The sequence below is a fragment of the Eleutherodactylus coqui genome, chromosome 1 (genome assembly GCF_035609145.1).
Source record: "Eleutherodactylus coqui strain aEleCoq1 chromosome 1, aEleCoq1.hap1, whole genome shotgun sequence".
Taxonomy (NCBI): Eukaryota; Metazoa; Chordata; class Amphibia; order Anura; family Eleutherodactylidae; genus Eleutherodactylus; species Eleutherodactylus coqui.
The window spans coordinates 63539922-63553536 of NC_089837.1; the positions used below are offsets into that span (position 1 = coordinate 63539922).

Below are 13615 nucleotides of genomic sequence, written 5' to 3' on the forward strand. Positions count from 1 at the left end.
TGCAATAAAAGTGATCAAAAAAGCCGTACATTTCCCAAAATGGTACCAATAAAAACTACAGCTCGTCTCGCAAAAAATAAGCCCTTAAAGAGCTCCGTACATAGAAAAATAAAAAAGTTACAGGACTTTGAATGCAGCTATAGAGAAAAAAAAAAGATTTCCAAAAAAAGGGGGTTTTATTGCAAAAAAGTGTAAAAACCTAAAAAAAATATAACAATTTTGGTATCGTTGTAACCGTACCGACCCGCAGAAAAATTTTAGTGTGTCATGTATGCTGCATGATTAACGCTGTAAAAAAAAAAAAAAAAATCTATGGCAGAATTGATGCGTTTTCTCTCCCTGTTATCATTAAAAAAAAAAAAAAAATTTACGATATTGTCTATATACCCAAAAGTGGCACCAATAAAAACTACAGATCGCCACGCAAAAAACAAGCCCTTACACGGCCGCGTCCACGGAAAAATAAAAAAGTTATGGCTTTTGACAAATGGAGATGGAAAAATACCAAAAAATCGCTTGGTCCTCAACGCCAAAATAGGCCATGTCATTAAGGGGTTAAGGACATGGCCTATGTTGGACTTAAGGGCACAACGATTATTGGCGGATTTTCATCTCCATTTTTTAAAAGCCATAATTTTTTTATTTTTTACTCGACGCGGCCAAATCAGGGCTTGTTTTTTGCGAGACGAGCTGTAGTTTTTATTGGTGCCATATTTGGGTACATAGACTATATTGTGGAAATTCAATTATTTTTTTTATGATAGCATGGAAACATAAGGCATCAATTCTGCCATAGATTATTTTATTTTTTTTTACAGCGTTAATCATGCAGCATAAATGACACAATAGATTTCTTCTGCGGGCCGGTACGGTTACAACGATACCAAAATTCTAATATTTTTTTTAGGTTTTTCCACTTTTCTGCAATAAAAACCCTTTTTTGGAAATCTTTTTCTTTTCTAAATCGCTGCATTCAAAGTCCTATAACTTTTTTATTTTTCCATGGACGGAGCTTATTTTTTGCAAGACGAGCTGTAGTTTTTATTGGTACCATTTTGGGGTAAATACGGCTTTTTTGATCACTTTTATTGCGTTTTTTGGGAGGCAAAAGGCTAAAAAGTAGTGTCTTTTTAAAATGTTTTTTGCCATGCAGGATAAAAAGCATGTGCAACTTACTGTACGCGTCGTTACGGACACGACAATACAGGGACTTGCATCATACCAGCCCTGATTGCTATGATAAGGCATTGCAGGACTTCTCTCCTGCAATGCCTTATCGCTCATTACAGAAATCATAGGCAGTGGTAATACAGGATGCCTGTAGGTGGCGTCCTGTTACCATGGCAACCATCCGGGCTCTCTGCGATTAAATCATGAGAGTCCGATGACGTCACAGAAGGAGCGTGCTCCCTCTGTGCACCCTTCCCATGCCGCGAGCTACGTAGATCGCGGCAGGGAAGGGGTTAACAGCGAGGGTCGCTGCTCCGATGCACCCCCGCTGTTGCAGCAGGAGCCCGGCTGTCAGTGACAGCCGGCTCCCGCTGTCTGATAGCGCGAGATATCTTTTGATCTCGCACTATCCCCAATACGTAAGTTTACGCCCTATTGTGGGAAGTACCCTGCTGCCAGGATGTAAACTTACGCCCCGGAACGGGAAGGGCTTAAAGAGGTATTCCGTTTGTGAAGCTAATTTTCAAAAATTCCAGCTATGAAAGGTGTTTTCGCAATGTTTATGGACAGCTATTTATGGGTAGAAATTGTGCAGCCATCATCTTATTATCCTGTCCCCCATTTCTGATGTTTCCCTGCATCGCTACATTGTGCCAAATTCCCAGCTTATATGTCTCCTGTTCGCCTCCACTAAGCGCTGCCCTGCTATTGGCCAGCAATCTGGTCCTGAGACTCAAAGAGAAAAAAAACTTTGCAGAACCCCTTTCAAGAGTTGGAAGGGACCTCCAGGGTCATCGGGTCCAACCCCCTGCTCAGTGCAGGCATCAATTTGCAGCCTTTCCAGGTGGAGTTGGTCCACTTCCTTTAAATAGTTAAGGTGGTAGCCCAGCAGAACGGTCGCGCTGGCAATGCTGCCTTTTGTGCCCACCAATACAAAAAGGAACCATTCCCTCCTCTTGGGAAATATTTTTATCATTTTCAGCTCCTGACTCGAACCACCCCTGATTTATCCACAATTTCCTGAATGAGTTTTCCATTCTTCCCAATGACTTTTCCTACTAAGTTTCGAGGAACCTGGATAACATCTTCAGCAAATTCTAGGTATGTCCTTGCTTTCTTTACAGCGTCTTGGTCCTCCCCATAAATATATCTTCATCTAAATCAATAGCAGTCACCCCTGGAAGTTTCCTAGCTTGTTGTATACTGGCTCCATGAGGGCCGATGGCTAAGCCCATCAGATCCTCTCGTACAATAAATTGCTCATGGAATCTGGATGCTAGCTGCCGTGAGATTTCCAGTTGCTTGTTGGCTTCTTCATTCCTCAACATTAGGCTTCATTCACATGGGTGACACGGCATTGCCATGAGGAAAGTGCAGCAATATCGCATGGCTGGTCAGTGCAATATTGTTGTGGTTTCTTGCAGTGATACTACGACTTTGTAGCACCACTTGCAAGGATTTTTGGGAAAAACTGGGCTTGAAATATAAGCCCTACCTTGAAAATAAGCCCTAGCTGCAGAAAAAAAGTATACATCACCTTAGAAGGGCTGCCTGGGGCTCCGCTGCATTTCTCTTCTGGCCTGGGATTGAAAAATCCTCGCCTTCTCTAAGCGCTGGCTGTGATTAGCTGCCGCTTAGCCAATCAGAGCCAGTGCTCGATGAATGCCTGTGATTGGTTCATCGAGCACTGGCGGTGATTGGCTAAGTGTCAGCCAACCAGAGGCAGCTCTTCCAGGAGGCGGGGATTTTTCAATCCACACCAGAAGAGATGAAAAAGAACAGTACCAGGAGAGAAGATGCAGCGGAGATCCGAACAGCACTTCTAAGGTGATGTATACTTTTTTTCCCCCTACAGCCAGGGCTGAGATTACGGCTTTGACAGTAGGATTTCCTAATGTCAAAGTTGCATTGCACCGCACGAAAATCGAAAAGCAACAGAGAGGAAGGCTCCATAGGGAAACATGGGCTACAAAACCTCACTAGTCGCGGGCATATCGCCGAACCCATGAGATTTTCGTGTCGGGCTGTTGCATGCTACAAAACATCGCTAATGTGAAGGAACCCATAGGAAAACATGGGCTTCACACACATGCGATTTGTAGCATTGTTGCAGTGCGACAAAATCGCGCAACTTTGTCAACCGTGTGATCAAGGCCTTCAATTTTGTCCGGAGGCTTCAGAAATGAATGTCGCTTAACATATTCGCTTTTTTAATGGTAGCTTCATTGACAGACAAGATGACAAGCTGGCCATTTTTGGAATCCTACGTTACTGAAAGCTCTCCAACTGCCTTTTTGAAGTCTTTGTGAGCAGATTCCTTCGCACACATTTGCCGTACATCTTCAGGAACATCTAACTTCACTTTGCGGAAGGTGTTTTTCGTTGGTGGCTTGTTTGGGTTGACAGATGGGAGCCTCTCTAGTGTGACCATCTCATTCTAACCGGCGTCACAAGCCGCATATTCTGTTACGTAAAACTCGCCCTTTACCATTCTAACTTTGGCAAGCCGCCAGCAGCATGGCTCTTTCTCATTTGCTCTGGAATAAACCATGAAATCATCTTCGCCTTTCACTTCACCACCCTTGTCTATGTCCTTATAGTAACCTGACTGCGGCGGGAACCTTACATCATGAAATGATATCTGTCGCTCTGGTTGCCACTTAATCTCAAAAGGCCCTTTAACTGTTAGCACAACACGCTCAGGCCATGAGCATGCCCCAGGTGAGGATGCAAAACACAAACTAGCCTTGGGGATGGGTTTTGAAAGTATTACTATAGCCAGACTGAAGTAAATCTACTCTTCTTCATCTGGTAGTTGTCCAATCTGAGGACAAGTCCACCTTGCATGAGTTGGCCTTGGTGTAGTTTTGTAGAGTCAGGTAATTGCTGACTTAGGGCGAGCACCCACTGGCGTTTTTTTACCTGCGTTTTGCGTTTTGCATTTTGCGTTTTTCCTGCACAGGCATAGAGATAACATGTGTTCCTGTCCACTGGCGTTTTTTTTGCGTTGCGTTTGCGTTTTTAACATAGGAACTGTCAGTTGCATATGTGTCCTTATTTTTCTCCTAATGCACCCATGAATGTCAATGGAAATTAACGGAAAAGCCGCGAAAACGCCGCGAAAAACGCGCGGAAAAATCGCTGCGTTTTTTTCCCGCGGAAAACGCAATCGCCAGTGGGTGGTCGCCCTTAGGCTGATGATACATAATAATACTTTGTGCTAGACTGTGGAATGAGTGAATGCAGGATGGCTCCACACGGGCGAGAAAATTGTGCGATTTTTTTTTTTTTTTTTTTTTTTTTTTTTTTTTTTTTGCCTGCTGCTATACTCAGTAAAAAAGCAGAATATGACACCAACGGTTTCATTCCCATCCGCGATGTTTTCACTTCCTTCTGTGTTGTGCGACTATTTATTTTTCCTCCTATGTATTCCTATGGAGGCTTCTTTTTAATGCATCGCAATGCTACAAACGCACGTTGTGATGCGATGCGATTTTAACATTACAAAGTCCCATTGACTTAGGCCCAATGCCCACGGTCGTATTTGCATTGTGGGATCAGAGGCAAGTGTTCGCCTCCGGATCCCCCAGCAAGTACTGCCCATAGGACATGCTATGGAAAACGCTTTTCCATGCCCACGAGCGGAAATGAACTGCGATTTTCTATTTTTTTTTTCTATCCTGAGGATAAGCCGATTATAGTTTACTCCCAGAAAGCTTCTTTAAGACGCTTGTACCTCTTAAGAAATTTGACGCCAATGCAGTTTATATTAAGACAGGCGTAGGAAACGCCTGTCTTGATAAAGAAGGGTCCATGTGCTGCAAGTACTGACTACCTCCAGCCGCCACTAGAGGCAGCTAGGAGTTTGCTATATACTGTTCTACATTGAACTCTGCGATGACACATTGCGCAGCGTCGCAGTCTATGCAGTAGGACCCCAAGCTGCAAAAAAATCACATTTTCCTCCTTAACCTAAAAGTTTAAGAGCTAAATGATATTTCATTTCCCACCAATTTAGTCACTATATTAGGCTTTGGGTCCTCTACTGTACCCCTGTACGCCTATGATTTTCATGCAAAGGGTTCTCCTGTGCAACGCTGCACAAGTACAACTAAAACATTGGGGCATGCCACAGAGCCGCTACGGCTGCACACTTATTATAAGTACTGCTTATTAGTAGAGATGAGCGAGTATACTCGCTAAAGGCAATTGCTCGAGCGAGCATTGCCTTTAGCGAGTATCTCCCCGCTCGAGACGGAAGGTTCGGGTGCCGGCGCGGGGGAGCGGTGAGTTACAGCAGTCAGCAGGAGGAATCGGGGGGGGGAGAGGGAGAGAGAGATCTCCCCTCCGTTCTACCCCGCTCTCCCCCGCAGCTCCCCGCCCCGGCACCCGAACCTTCCGTCTCGAGCGGGGAGATACTCGCTAAAGGCAATGCTCGCTCGAGCAATTGCCTTTAGCGAGTATACTCGCTCATCTCTACTTATTATCCAAAATATCCCAAGAGAATTTTCTTCAGTTGTCATGACCTCCACTAAAGGCGTAGCTTCAAGCTCCTGAGCCCCAATGTAAAATCTGTAACAGGGCCCCATATATATAATGCTGGGGTTCCATTCACCGAGCCCCCCTCAAGCTCCAGGGCTTGATGCAACCTCTGTACCCCCTCTATTATTACACTCCTGTCTCCGCCTGCAACAATACTCTCCGTTCCATGTAGAGGAACATAAAGCATAGAAAATGAAGATAGAAAAAAAACAAAAAATTGACAAATATGTAAAAAAATGTTTTGTGCATGTTCCAGGAGAACAGTCTTTCTCCCCCCCCCCCCCCCCCTAACCCTCCTCTTCACTTTCCTTTGAGTGACTGCAGCAGGAGCCTCCCCCCTTCTCTATTAGCAGGAGGACAAAGAGAAAGTTAAGCCCCGCTCCTCAGCAGCTCTCGGGCTGAAGGTGGAGCAGATCAGCTGGACATTAAGGTTGCTTTTACACTGGCTGATTCTTGGCCAGTTGTAAGGAGTGCAGAATGACAAAGCATGTCGTTCGGCGTTCACACACAGAAATCAGATAGACTTTGTGGTATGATTGTGTGAAGCCTCCTGTTCGTTGACAGGCCACTTATCGCCACTCGTTGCAAACTAACAGGGACAGAATCCTTTTGCTGAGAGACCTTGGTTTAGCACTAAGTTTTAGCAGATTGCTTTGTGCGTAGGCCAGAATGTCAGCACTATTTAATGTTGCGTGGACCATTTGGTTGGGAGAACAACGAGGAACTCGAATGATGGCAAGAGGTGCACAGAGACAAAACTTTGCATTGATGAATCAGATTAGAAGAATGGCGCGTAGCGATCCATTCTGTACTACGACCGAAATTTGACATCATATCCTAGGGCATTGAACAGAGTCTACACAGTCCATCACAAGGCATGACATTGGGCTACAAGCTAGCCATCCAGTAACAGGTGTTCCATTGACCTCACACCAACGCTCTCAGAAAATATCATGGTGCAGAGCAGGATGGCAGTAGAGGCGGAAATGGAGGGCTAGCCTTTTCATCGATGAGTCCTACTTTCGTCTCCGATGCAATGATAGCTGGAGATTAGTCGGTATCCGTGACTTTCCTTTTTGGTGTTGCAATTTCAACCTTGAAGAATGTATTTGCCAGGCCTGCTGTCAATGTGGACCGTGTTGGTAGGCAGATAGCGCTGTCAACATTATAGTGGCCCGGTTTGGTACTACCGTTACAGTTCCTATTGAATTCAGTGAGAGCTGTACCTGTAGTACCAACCTAAGCTACTACAATACAGACAGCGCTATCTTCTGCCAGTGCTGTCCACACTGAGAGCTGATCGGCAGAGATTCCGAGCAGTGGACGACCACAACTATTGATGATCTATCCTGCTTATAGCTCATCAGGACAAACAGTAGTGACAAGACTAGTTCCTGTTTGCTTTTCTCATTCCTTTCTAGGTTTACTGTAGTTTTCCTTTACATTACTGCAGGTAAAACACTTTTCAGCATTATTGTCCTCTTTCTTGAGCCTCGAAACCTTGGGCATTTGGGACTATTTTTTTTTTTTTTTAAGAGATGCCAGACCACGAGGAGATCTGGGTCCGTAGGCTGCCAAGTTAAACTAATGCTTAATGCTTCAACCTATTTAAGGATTTGGAGTTCGATCTAGGACTGCTTACATGAATATTGACACAGCGTAATTCCCTTTACCGTATTGAAGCGCGTCGCAGTGAAGTCATTTGACAGATGCCAGCCGCAACGCAACAGGGACGTTCCAGATGGAGTCTGACATAATTCTGGCAGATTACAAATAGCTTAGTTATGTATGAAAACACCGGGGGGACCACATACTAAAGCTGCGAGTTCTCCTTTATGCTTTTGGGAATGTTGATTTTTTTTACAGGGGGGATAATAATAATAACATAGAACACATTTGTAGGCTGATTATTATTGTCTTGAATGACACCATATTCAACTTTTCAACTCCGAGGGTAATAAATAAAAAAAAAATCAAAAATGGTGGAGCCCCGACACGCTCTTTGAATTAGGATAATATTACAATTATTGGCATTTGTTTCATTATTTTGATGGAGAATCAAATGACTTCAGATTGATTCCAGACCTTCCATCGCCATTAGTGTGGTCACGAAACATGTGAAGCCATGCCTGATACTGGAACACACTAAATTAAATTAATAGTATCTACTCCTGGCAGGAACACTACTGATAGTTTTTCGTTAGCAGTTTAGGCTTGGGGTTGCCAAAAAATAATGAGCTGTTACAAAGCCAGCCAGGGCGATTACTCTGAAGAAATGTGCACTTGCAGTTTTTTAGTAAAATAGCTTTGAAATTTAGCCATCGGGGCACTTGTGTCAGCTGGCAAGCAAACGCGTTTCAGGTTCCATTTTTCTTAAAGGGAATGTGCAGCCATAGTGACCCGTCAAACAATTGCATCAGTGAGTATATAGGTGCATAGATTCTCCATTGACTTTGAGTTATGATCCTGTGCCACTTATGCCATGTGTCCGTCAGGAGCATATTCTCTTTAAAGGGGTTGTCGAGCTTAAAAAAAACTATTTATGTACATTCTATTAGGGAATTCTGAGTTAAAGGGGTTATCTGACTATTTTATTGCTAACTAATCACGCAGCCTGTGGAAAAAAAAAAGGAGCTGATACTTGCCTCTCCCCGCAAGTCCTTGATCAGCAGGTCCAGGTCTCCTCGCTGATATATAGTTTACAGGCTGCAGCAGCCTGTTTTATAGGACATCACAGGCTGCTGCAGCCAATGGCAGCTCAGAGATCAACCACTGAACTCTGTCATTGGCTGCAGCAACCTGTATATAAGATGTTACAGGCTGCTGCAGCCTGTAAATACTATGTCAGTGAGGAGACCCAGAGCTGTTGGCGAGAGATTTGAAGAGAGAGGTGAGTATAAGCTCCTTTATTATTTTGTCACATGGGTCGCCTGTTCTTTTTTTTTTAATTTATTTTATTTTTTTTAATAAAGATGTTTCTTTATTAAACTTTTAACTTTTTTGAAAATCAAAACAAAGATACAATTAGATAAAACCCCGACCCCTATCTCTAACATACAACATGTGGTGCATTAAGGTACAGTTCTATTACAAGAATAGTTTTGTCATCAGCTCATTTACGGAAAACAGTATATAAAAGCAATGTATAGAGACCAACACGTGAAATGTAATATTCAAGACCCAATGGAGTCCCAACAGAGAGCAGCAGCATCCATCGTCGGTTTAACCCCTTAAGTAGCTGAAAAACGTAATCCGGAGCTAAAAGTTGAAGTCCCCTCAGAGGAAGTAAGGAAATTGGTGCTCCCAACAAGCAGTCTTCTATCAAAGACAATGGGGCCAGATCCGAAGAGTCCATCCACGGGGCCTTGATTTTTCTGGGGGCTTTTCTTTTAAGATAGATAGTCTTTTCTAACATAGGAGTGGCATTAAGTTTATTGACAAGTTCCCTTTATGTGACGGCCAGTGTGCGGCTACCCCGTTTCCCTGAAAATAAGACCTACCCTGAAAATAAGACATAGCCTAATTTCTGGGAAGGCTTGAAATATATGCTCTACCCTGAAAATAAGCCCTAGTTACACTACATACAAAAGAATACATTACCTAGCAGGCTCGGTCCAGATCCCTCCTGCTGATCTGTAGAGGTTCGGCGTGGTTCCTGCAGTCCTCGGCTGCTCTTACAACATCACTTCCTGGTTACGGGATTCATAAATCCCACCTCCAGGTAGCATTGGCTGTAATTAGTTCTTTGACCACTGCTCAGCTAATCAATGCAGTGCTGGATGAACCAATGCTAAGGTTGTGATTGGCCACAGCTCAGCCAATTCATAAATCCTGCTGCTACAACACGATGGCTGTTGATTGGTTTATCCAGTGCTGCATTGAATGGCTGAGCAGCGGTGGAAGAACCAATCACAGCCATTGCATTGGTTTATCCAGCACTGCATTGATTGGCTGAGCAGCAGTCGAAGAACCAATCACAACCATTGCTTCCTGGAGGCGGGATTTATGAATTCCGTAACCAGGAAGGGATGTATGAGCGGTCGAGTACTGTGGGCAGTGCATCAGAGCTATGAAGAGCAGCGGGAGGGATCTCGACCAAGCAACCCAAGATACATATTACAGGATCCATGGGGGATAACAACTTCACGTACCCTACTAATGGTTTCTAGAATAGTAACCCAAAAAGTAGCAAACCTGTCAAACTCCAGAACATGTGTATAATATTCGTTGGGACAATTAGTCGGTACGCACCCAAATCTTGCATAGTAAACTGGGCGTTTCATGCACTCTGTGCAGGAGGAATAGTTGTGATAAGCGTTCAGTGTCCCTTAATGAGACCAGGAGAACCGCTTCCAGCACATCAGTCCATTGCTCGTCAATGATAGGCTACCATCCTTTTTATTTTTGAGCAGCAAAGGATATATAGACTTATGGTTCTGCAGGAGAGACTCGTACACAGTAGAGATTATTCTGGATGTGCCCCCCTCTGCAGCCAGCATGTCTATAGTAGCATTTGCCTGAACTTGCAGATAAGACTTTCTGCATTGAAGGTATGCTATGGTTGTAAAAACTGGAATAAACCCCTGTGGGGTAATTAAAAATCCTGTTGTAAGTGCTCAAAGGACTTAAACACCCCAGAAGGACAATAATTGGTGCACATACATAACACTTGGCAACATCCAAGTCTGAAATCTAGCAAGCAAGGCTAGCTCCTCCAACCTGTTATTACGCCAGATGGGGGTATATTACGTACATCCCAAGATACCACACATAGCATTTCATTTTTTTCTCATACTTTCTGAATTAGATTAAACGTGGGCAGTCTAACTCGTGGGTTGCTAAATATACCGGCTGATAGCAAGGAATCAGACCCCACCACATATCCAAGAAGAGTTGTAATCGAGTATGAAAGTCCTGATGCACCCCAACCCCTCAAACGCTGACTTTAGGCAGCTAGAAAATACACCCATGGGTTTGGAAGAGCCAACCCCCTCAATCATCTTTAGCTTTCTGCAGTACAACCAACCTTCTACGAGATGACTTCTTGCACCACACCAAGTCTCTAAATAGGGCATTGTTTTGGTAAAACCTATTCATTGGTAACCACACTGGAGAGTTGTGCGAAAGGTATAGTGATTGGGGCATTGAGATCAAGATGTATAAAGTCACGGAGAGTGTCAACTTGTACCACGGCACTATATTTTGTTTAAAAGTAAGCAGCAAAGGCTGAAAGTTAAGGGTCTCGTGATCCATTGGAGATGAGGACACCACCACTCCTAAATACTTGAACTTGAAAAACTTTCAAATTCGTCTCTCTGGCACAATCAGCTGGGCCTGCAGTGGGTCCACTTGCAAAAGAGCAGATTTATCCCAATGTATATTAAACCCAGAAAGTAGCCCAAAATGATCTATTAGGGAATATGACATTCTCTGAAGAGGGGTCAGTATGTCCCATAAATAGCATGTCATCGGCGTAAAGTGCCACTTTTTCCATCTAATCCCCATATCGAAACTCTGTAATAGCATAGGGTTGCCTAATAGCTGTTGCCAAGGGCTCTATTGCTAATGCGAAAAGTAGTGGTGACCATGGCCACCCTTGTCGTGTTCCTCTCTGTAAGTTAAAGCGGTTGGATACTGTTCCATTTATTCTCAAATGAGCTGTAAAGGTGGCATATAACAGTTGGACCCAACGGGCAACCTGTTTAGTTAAAAATAAGTTGGACACCCCCTTTAAAGGGAACTTCTCATCACTTTTATCTTTTCTTGCTCAGCATGTTAATTCACGTTGCGCCATCCGCTGGGCAGTCTCTGGTGGGCTGGGCAGACTGTCTCTCCTGGTCGGACTACATCCCCTAATACCGCCTCTGTCTGTCACTGTGACGTGGTGACGTAGGAGATGTCAGCGCTGCTGATCAGGAGGGATTAGTGGTGCATGTGCAGTTCAGTCTAGCAAATCTGTCCACCAAAGGGCCAGATGAACTACATGCCGGGATATCCCAGTCCTACTTAATCCATGGCACCAACAGGAACGGTGTTAGGAGACCTAGTCTGGACAGGAGAAATGGTCTGGACCGCTTACCAGAGACATTCCAACCCACCTACCTGACCGCTCGCCGTAAGTTTATATGCAATGCAAGAGAAATTTATACCGTCTCTTTCAAAGTATGAGTTGATCAAAACGTTTGCCAAGATACATTTTGTAAAGTACAGTACTTCATTGTTTTACCGATTGTAGCTGGTTTCATTCACCCAAAAGTGCTGACAGGTTCCCTTTAACTCAGGATTCACCAATAGGGGGTCGTCTATTCTGGATACTCCTTTTTGGCCAGGGTTACAATCTCTAAACACCAAGCGACTCTTAGAAGTGAGTGATTCTTGCTCGCTTGCCTTTTGGATCCGATTTTTTTTTTTATATATAATTTGTACAGTAATATATATTGATTTTATTCTGTCCTTTTTTTTTTTGCTTATTTTTGTTACTATTTTTTTTAACATCTATGTCCCCCATGATGTCATATAAGCTCTCTGGGGGTCATTTCCCTACTTTTCCACTGTAGCTGGGGCATCCATAGGAGCCCCAGTTACAGGGGAAAACATCCCCCTGTGGTGACAGTAGTTACTAACAGAGCTGATCAGGGTCTGCCAGGACTCTGTAGCTCTGCTGTGCCAGGGGATCGATTAGTGGAAGTGACACTTCCACTTTCTCTCTTTAGTACACAGTGATCATTGAGCACGATGTAGCCTGGAAAGGAGAAGCCATAAGCAGTTAGAAAACGCTTCTCCGTTCTCCTTCGGGTCCTTGGCTGTGTCTAACACCCAAGGACCCGACCTGCTCCTGTTTGATTGCAGGAGCAGAGGCTTTGATCCACTTCCACGTTGGCTACAAAATCACGCGATTTAGTTGCAATGCGACAGCGCTACAAAGCACATGCGTGAGAAGCCCATGGGTTTTTTCACATTAGCGATGTTTTGTAGCCTGCGACATTGCTAGAATACAAAATCGCGGTATGCTCTATACAGCGGCGGTTTGCTATGCTTTGTAGCCCATGTTTCCCTATGGAGCCTTCCTTTCTGCTGTATCGCATGAAAACGTGGTTTTCGTGGGGTGCGATGCAACTCTTACGGTAGGAAATCCTACTGTAAAAGCCCTAAAATAAGCCCCGAAACAGGATACTCTGATTTAGCTTACATCCTTCTTTATATTACAAGGCCTATAATAAAGGCAGATTTTGACTCCTAGGGTGGCTATCCCCCCCAATAGGTGGCGCTTTGGAGGATAATTCCATCACTCATTTGCATGGGTCTTTCCCAGGGAGCATTACTTGGGTTGTAAGACTCCCTACATCCTTGTGGTGCTCTCCACAAGGAGAAGCATTGCCCCTCCTGTACTAACCTTACTGTCAGTCTGTAGACTGAGGCTACATGAGGCTGGGTCTTTGTTGCTGTCGTGTGGGTGGAGGCAGGGGCAAGTGAATGGGATTAAGCTGCAATAGCAGGCACAGCCACTCTAGAATACTCTGCGCTGTGTCTGGTATGGACTGATGGACAGCTGATTGGCGAGGATTCCGAGCCACGGACCCCGCTGATCAACTATTGACTGATCAATAAGGATAAGACATCAATAGCGTACTCCCAGAAAACTTCTTTAATTTTAGAATATGGGTCATAAAATGGCAATAGTTTTTTTGTTTGGGTGTGTGTGTACCACTTCTGCCATGTAGGAACAAGGCCTTAATGAAAAACATAAAGTCTTCCAAAAAATGGAAATGATTTGTAAATATATATATAGCTTTATTAACAATTAAAAAGAACAAATTAATCCGTGTGAAAGTTGATCAATGGGAACTTTATTGTCTGGGTGCAAAATCCAATTCTACAGATCTGACTGTACTGCCAGATGCTT

The 13615-nt window shown here is 44.0% G+C and overlaps 1 protein-coding gene and 1 pseudogene across 1 annotated transcript in view; one reads left to right on the top strand and one right to left on the bottom strand.

Moving 5' to 3' along the window:
• The window catches only part of HS1BP3 (HCLS1 binding protein 3), a 102495-nt gene that overhangs the window by 8501 nt on the left and 80379 nt on the right, over positions 1-13615 (top strand). The window lies entirely within an intron of this gene.
• LOC136616452 (fragile X messenger ribonucleoprotein 1 homolog pseudogene) lies at positions 1904-7221 on the bottom strand (annotated as a pseudogene).